This window comes from Mastomys coucha, unplaced genomic scaffold (assembly GCF_008632895.1).
Source record: "Mastomys coucha isolate ucsf_1 unplaced genomic scaffold, UCSF_Mcou_1 pScaffold14, whole genome shotgun sequence".
Taxonomy (NCBI): Eukaryota; Metazoa; Chordata; class Mammalia; order Rodentia; family Muridae; genus Mastomys; species Mastomys coucha.
In genome coordinates, this window is record NW_022196896.1 from 126748143 (window position 1) to 126755152 (window position 7010).

Consider the following 7010-nt stretch of genomic DNA (forward strand, 5'->3'; position numbering starts at 1 on the left):
AAAAAAGTATGTATGACACTTCCCTTAAAAATGGGTAATAATCTCATGATGAAGAGTCTGAGATAATCCTTCTGTCCCTACAGATAGCAAAGGGATCAACAGATTGTTAAGTAGCTCCACTTTCAGGTTTCTGGATGGAGTTCAGGTATTTGATTTTATCTTCTACCTTGAAGAGAAATGTCTGTATGAAAATTCTTCAATATGGTATAATGTGCAAGGTTTAAGTACCACATTATCCTGGTTTTCAGATTTACTTGCAGTATGTTTCATTATCTGATTAAGAACCAACTCCAATGTTGTATTTAGAATTTCAGGGTACACTGGGAATTCTTGGGATTAATGATGATTACTCGTTAGAAATTCACTTCCTTTTCTTCCTTTATACACTCAAATAATAATGCCTAGATTGCATTTCATCTCAGAGTAGATTTTGACCATATTAGTAGACTTTACATGTCATGTAAACCTAGGTCTGGTTCGTGCTATAGTCTGTGCATATCTTCAATCCCATTCCTCACACCATCAATATTTGACATATTTTCCTCACATAAATAAAAATAGTACCATAATTTTCAATGCGAGTCCTTTAAAATTTCTGAAGGATGAATGGATAGTTCTATTTTACATAATAATTTTTTCCACTGCAGAACATTGTGTGTCACATATCATTGTGATAAAGAGGGAGACACATTCGTGCTACCACCACTTAGTAGATATCCATTAAATAAACTCTCATCTTGAGTATATCTGAAGTCTGTAGTTTTGAACACTAAAAATCCATTCAGTAAAAATTTTGAATAAGTGAACTGCTCCAAAATTTCTACAATATTTTCTACTTTGAAGACCTCATTGGCAGGGTGCTTAATGTTTATATTTATTTAACATTGTTAGAATAAATTTACAGAATACATAAAATTTTTTTAATTTTTGTACCACATAGTCCATACTTATTCTCAGACTTTCAAACTCAGACCCAGAAGTACTCCATGCACATCTGAAAGTTCAGGACATGTATCTACCTCCATTGCATCTCATAATACAGACTTAAATCAACATCATACTTTTATGCCTCCATTCCATGGACAAAGTATCTGAGATGCAACCTCTGTGTTCCTGGTTAGATATGATGTTCTTTCTCAGAATAGTCTTTTGTCTTCGTTTCCTATATCCAGGACCGACAGTGCTTATATCTCTTGTCTTCTGGCCTCTTCTTCCAAACCTGACACCTTAGCCAGGTTCCAATGTATCCAATGATCTTTTGCTTCTTGTTGACCTTTCCTACTGCCTGACTTTGATGAGGACATTTGTGATGATATATGAATCTCATGGAGAGAATTTCAGACATTCTCAAATATTCACTTATTTCATGTCCTATATTTCAATCATAGAAGAAAAGTCCCTGTAATGTTTATAACCCCAGGAATAGGAAAAGGAACCCAAGTGTTAGTGCAGGTCTGATTGCCCGTCTAACTCTAAGGCTTCAGGGCCTTAGCTGGCACTCAGCATTCTGGGTTGGGTTTCTTTTTACAGTGTTACTAGAACTTTGTCATAAGATCATATTTTATGGATTATATATATTTTGATATATTTATATTTCAAATTTTTAAAAATAAACATTTCATTCATAAAATGAGTGTGTTTTGGTGCAGGTCTCTTTTATGAAAACAGTTCACTCAAGCTTATTTCCATATATTCAATAATGTCCTACCAAAAAATCACTATAAAAGTTGTTCAAATTTAGGCAATTCATATCATGTCTGTGTTCGATAAGATCATTATTGAATGAAACAAGGGTAATACATTATTACTGCACGGGATTCAATATGAATAACATCAGATAAGCTACTTAATTTTTTCTGAAGGGACTCACAGACAACAATGAACTTCAGATTCTTCCTAGCAATTTTTGTTTTTACTCCTATAGTGACTATAGGACTTATTATTTAAGTTGTTGGAGATCCCCAACTCCACAGCCCTATTGACTGTTTCCTCAGAGCATAGTCTTTAGTAGATGCTTGCTAGTCTTCAGATATCACTGCAAATATGTTAGTAGGTTTCTTCCTAAAAGCAAAATTATTTCATTTCAAGGTTGTGTAACACAGATGTTCCTTGCTGTTACATCTAGGCCTACAGAATGCTTTCTTTTACCAACAGTGGCATATGATAGGTATGTATTCATTCACAACCCACTTCTGTATGCGGTGAGCATGACTCCTCAAGTCTATGTAAGACTTATCATTGCTTCCTATGCAGGTGGAATTCAGCATGCTATTATCCACACAGTGGCCACTTTCATCCTCTGTCAGTTCAATGAAGTCAAGCATGTATTCTGGGATATACTTCCTCTACTTGCTATATCTTGATCTGAAATGTATATAACTGAGCTCTTGCTCTTCTTTGTAAGTTTCATGGAGCTAATCACCATCCTGATTGTTCTGTTTTTCTATGTGTTGATGAAGGCACTGGCTATTGACTATACAGAAATCAGAAAAAATATGATCCAGGAAACTGAATGATAAATAAAGTCAGTGAAACATTGCTCTTTTGTATAATTATAGCATTCACAAGGGCCAGCCTTCAGAGGACACATACTTGTAATCTCTACAAGAAGACTACAGTACCCGTACATTGTGTGAGAGTGTGAAACAAAATATGTTCTCACAAGACTCACATAGGAGGCAATCTCTGGCATCACTCACAGAGCAAGACAAAAGCATGAGAAACATTAATGCATTGAGTTTTTTCAAGTGTCCTACATGCAAAAACACCATGTAATGATCCCTGGATGAGTGAACAGAGTCATGTCCATTTATGTGAGACTGAGTTTCTCTCTTAGTGTTGCTCCTTCTATACAGCATTCATCAGAAGTGTTTTATTCTGAGGACTCTGGTCTTTAGCTAGCTACTCTTTAAGGGGATCAAAAGTGAGCTCCCTTGAGGGCTCCTGTGCTTCCTATCACAAATCGGTTCCTCTTAAGTCTTAAAACTTAAATACACCATCCGAGTGAGTAGCTGATGAAGGAACGCAAATCTCTCCCACCAACCTTGAGTTGAAAAGCCAACACTGGGCCTTTGAACTCACTAGTGGCAGCCATGGACAGGTTTCCTTCCTCATTGCTGCTACTTATTGTCCCTATTGTGAGTGCCAAGACTCCCTAAAGGATGAAATTTTCTATTCTCACCCTCTTCCAACATTGATCAGCTTCATTTTCTTCACATATGTTCTTTCCCAGCTTACTCTGAAAGAATTTGGTTCTAGAGTACTGCAGCCTTCCCAGATCCTCAGTCTGACTTGCTTTTTTTCTGGGCTTTCACTGAACACTTCTGTAATAGGCTTGAGCTGCATTTGGCAGCCATCAGGGAAGGGTCTGGAGTGGCTGGCCACAATTTGGTGGGATGATGATAAGTGCTACAACCCATCTCTGAAGAGCTAGCTTACAGTCTCTAAGGACACCTCCAGCAACCAAGCGTTCCTCTAGATAAGCAGCATGGACACTGCAGATACGGCCACATAGTACTGTGCTAAGATAGGACATTGACACAGCTTCAGTTTTCAGCTGTGCAGTATTGAAGGCTGTTCATTCCTATTATATCATAAGAGCATATGACCACAACTTTCCTGCTGGCCTCTATGGTTTCCTGCTTGCTCTTGGGTTAAGAGTTTTCTATTCCTGATATTTAATGTAGATCCATTAAGATGTTAAAAAATGAGTCTGTGTGTTTGGTTTTATAAAGCTGAAGGATGTGTGGTACCTATACCAGCTAGCTCAGAATTATGGTTACATTCAGGTTTAGGCAAATAATCCCACATCAGACAATTCAAAATGATTGGAATGTTCACGTTCAGTATGCAGTTGTATATGTAGAAGGTGTGAATTACTGAATGAACACTTTCAAACTGAGTCATTGGCAAAAAGGTTTCATGGATGCTTCCAACTTTTCAGGCTATTCCCAAGGGTGTTTGATCCTCTCTCCCCCCAAACTGTAATACCATATTTTTAAAGGAATTACTTACATATTTCAGGAAACACAGAATTTGGGCCTTTGCCCAAGTACAAGCTTAAACACTCTGAACTGGTGTTCATGGAACTCTATGTATTTTGTTTGATATTAGAGTTAAAAAGTAGTAATCACCCAGATATAAACATGAGTACCTACAATACTTATCTTCCTATGGGTTATGTTGATGAAATACTGCCACAAATATTATGGTATTAATCATTAATTCTTTGATGAAATTTAAGGCTTGTGAGATAGATGTCATGGTTGACACTTTAAAGGTCACCAAGAACATGAAATTGGATAGACTATAGTCCTAGTGAAAAACCAAACTGTATTATTCTAATAGAGCATTATGCTAGCAAGATGATTTTTAATTACATAGACATATATACACTTAAATCTTTAAGTCAGTTAATGATCATTGGAAATATTTCTTCTATCAGATAGAAAACAAGAGAGAATGAAAAATGAACAATTTGTCGAGAGCATGAGACATTGGAGCATTTGGTTTGTTCTCATCAAACCTTCCTCTCAGGACTGAGAGATCATTGCAAAGGAGGAAGTGGAAATATTGTAAGAGCCAGACAATGGTTTACTCCGATGAAATAGTCTCTTCCAGACACAATAGGACTGATGCACATGTGGACTCACATAATATGTAGGAACAAGCACTCCACTTATATAGGTTCTAGACAGTGGCACCCTCTGCAGGGAGGGGGAAGTGAAAGTGTGCTCCCACCATAAGCCAAGAATCTATCTGCAACTCCTATTCACTTGCAAAAATTATTTAGTCTTCTTCAGTGAAGGCTTACTGACTATATTAAATACACTTGATGGTAGGCCCTAAGTCCAATAGTTAGACAAAGAAAACTAACACAATGGCATATTTGTAGAGTGCTTGTGTATCCCCTTTTGTCTTATTAGTCTTTTTTTGAATATTTGGTTTTAGATTGGGTGTTCTTTTGAGACAGAGAAACACACAGAGAGAAAGAGACAAAGGGAGAGTGGGACAGAGACATACAGAGAAAGAATGAGAATTCTCACAAAGTAAGAGCAGATGCTTGAGTACAGAACTATTCTGGAGGTAGCCACAATGTTCAACACAGCTTAATAGAGCTCACCAGCCTGGAATCTGAGTCCTCTTTATCTATTAAGGTATCAGACACAGTGTCACAGCTTGCCTCTCAATTATGCCAGAAAAGCTGAGGCAGCAGCAAACTGTCGTGGAGCTGAGAAGACAGGAAATTGTAGCCTGTAGACTAGTTCAAAATTGTTTTTAAGTATTGAAGGAAAGAAGAGGTTTAAAAATTAATTCTTGCTGGTGCCCTGAGCAGACCTTGGGAGCCAGCTCCGCATCCAGTCCCACAACACCCAGAGGAAGCTCGACTCCCAGGCAGTCTAACATGGCCAGTATCATATGTGAGGAGACCACAAAATTTGCCCCAACACCCTGAGTCACTGGGACCAGCGGGATCTGGGGATGCAGGAACCCCTGCCTGGCCAGTGGCACAGGTTCCTTTTGGTCTGACCCTGTACTCTGAGTAGCCTTTCGGTGCTAGCTCTGTACGAAATCCCATAACACCCAGAAGAAGATCGACTCTCAGGTGCTCAAACACACAGGTGTTTGATCACAGATGTGCTAACACACCCAGAATCACAGGATCTCAGGAGATTGGTTACACCAGGCTTTTAGGATCTCAGGAGCATCTTGACTCCCAGGGGATCTGACACACCCAGGATCTCAGGATCATAAGATCCCAGAATCATGGGATCACAGAGACAGCTGGACTCTGAAGAGTTCTTACATAGCCAGGATCTCAGGAGGGACAGGTTTTAGTCAGACATAGTGAGGGGCAGGTAGCACTAGAGAAACCAGATGGGGAGAGGTAAGCATAAAAACATAAACAGTGAGTTCCTAAGCCAGGAGCAGCCAGCCGGGAGGCACAGGCCCCACGAGTCGCAGGGGAGCCACAGGGCAGCAGGGACAGGATCCTCTCAGCTTCCAAGTGACAGAGCTAGATCAGTGTCCTTAGCTGCCCCTTTCTTGCAAGTGGAGGGTCTGCCTCCAGGGACCGCCTCGACTTGGAGTCTCGGGTGAGAGCCACCATCTTCTCTCCAGCGAGTTCCTAAGCCGGGAGCAGCCAGCTGGGAGGCACAGGCCCCACGAATCTCAGGGGCCTTGCAGGGCATCAGAGACAGGACAAGCTCTTGTCAGAGTCACTAAGAACATCTATCACCAAAAATCAAGAGATGGTGAAAGGCAAACGCAAGAATCCTACCAAAAGAAACCAAGACTACTTGGCTTCATCAGAACCTAGTACTCCCACTGCAGCAAGTCCTGGATATCCCAAAACACTGGAAAAGCAAGAATTGGATCTAAAAATCATATCTCACAATGATGGTAGAGGAACTTAAGAAGGACACGAATAAATCCCTTAAAGAAATACAGGAGAATACAAGTAAACAAGTAGAAGCACTTAAAGAGCAAACTCAAAAATTCCTTAAGGAATTGCAGGAAAACACAAACAAGCAGGTAAAGGAACTGAGTAAAACCATCCAGGATCTAAAAATTGAAGTCGAAACAATAAAGAAAGCACAAAAAAGAGACAACTCTGGAATTGAAATCTTAGGAAAGAAATCAGGAAAGATAGATGCAAGTATCACTAACAGAATACAAGAGGTAGAAGAGAGAATCTCAGGAGCAGAAGATAACATAGACAACATTGACAGAAGTCAAAGAAAATGCAAAAAGCAAAAAGACCCTAACCCAAAACATCCAAGAAATCCAGGACACAATGAGAAGACCAAATCTAAGGATAATAGGTATAGAAGAGAGTGAAGACCTCCAACTTAAAGGGCCAGTAAATATCTTCAACAAAATTATAGAAGAAAACTTCCCTAACCTAAAGAAAGAGATGCCCTAGACCATACAAGAATCTTGTAGAACCCCAAATCGACTGGACCAGAAAAGAAATACTCCCTGCCACATAATAGTCAAAGCACTAAATG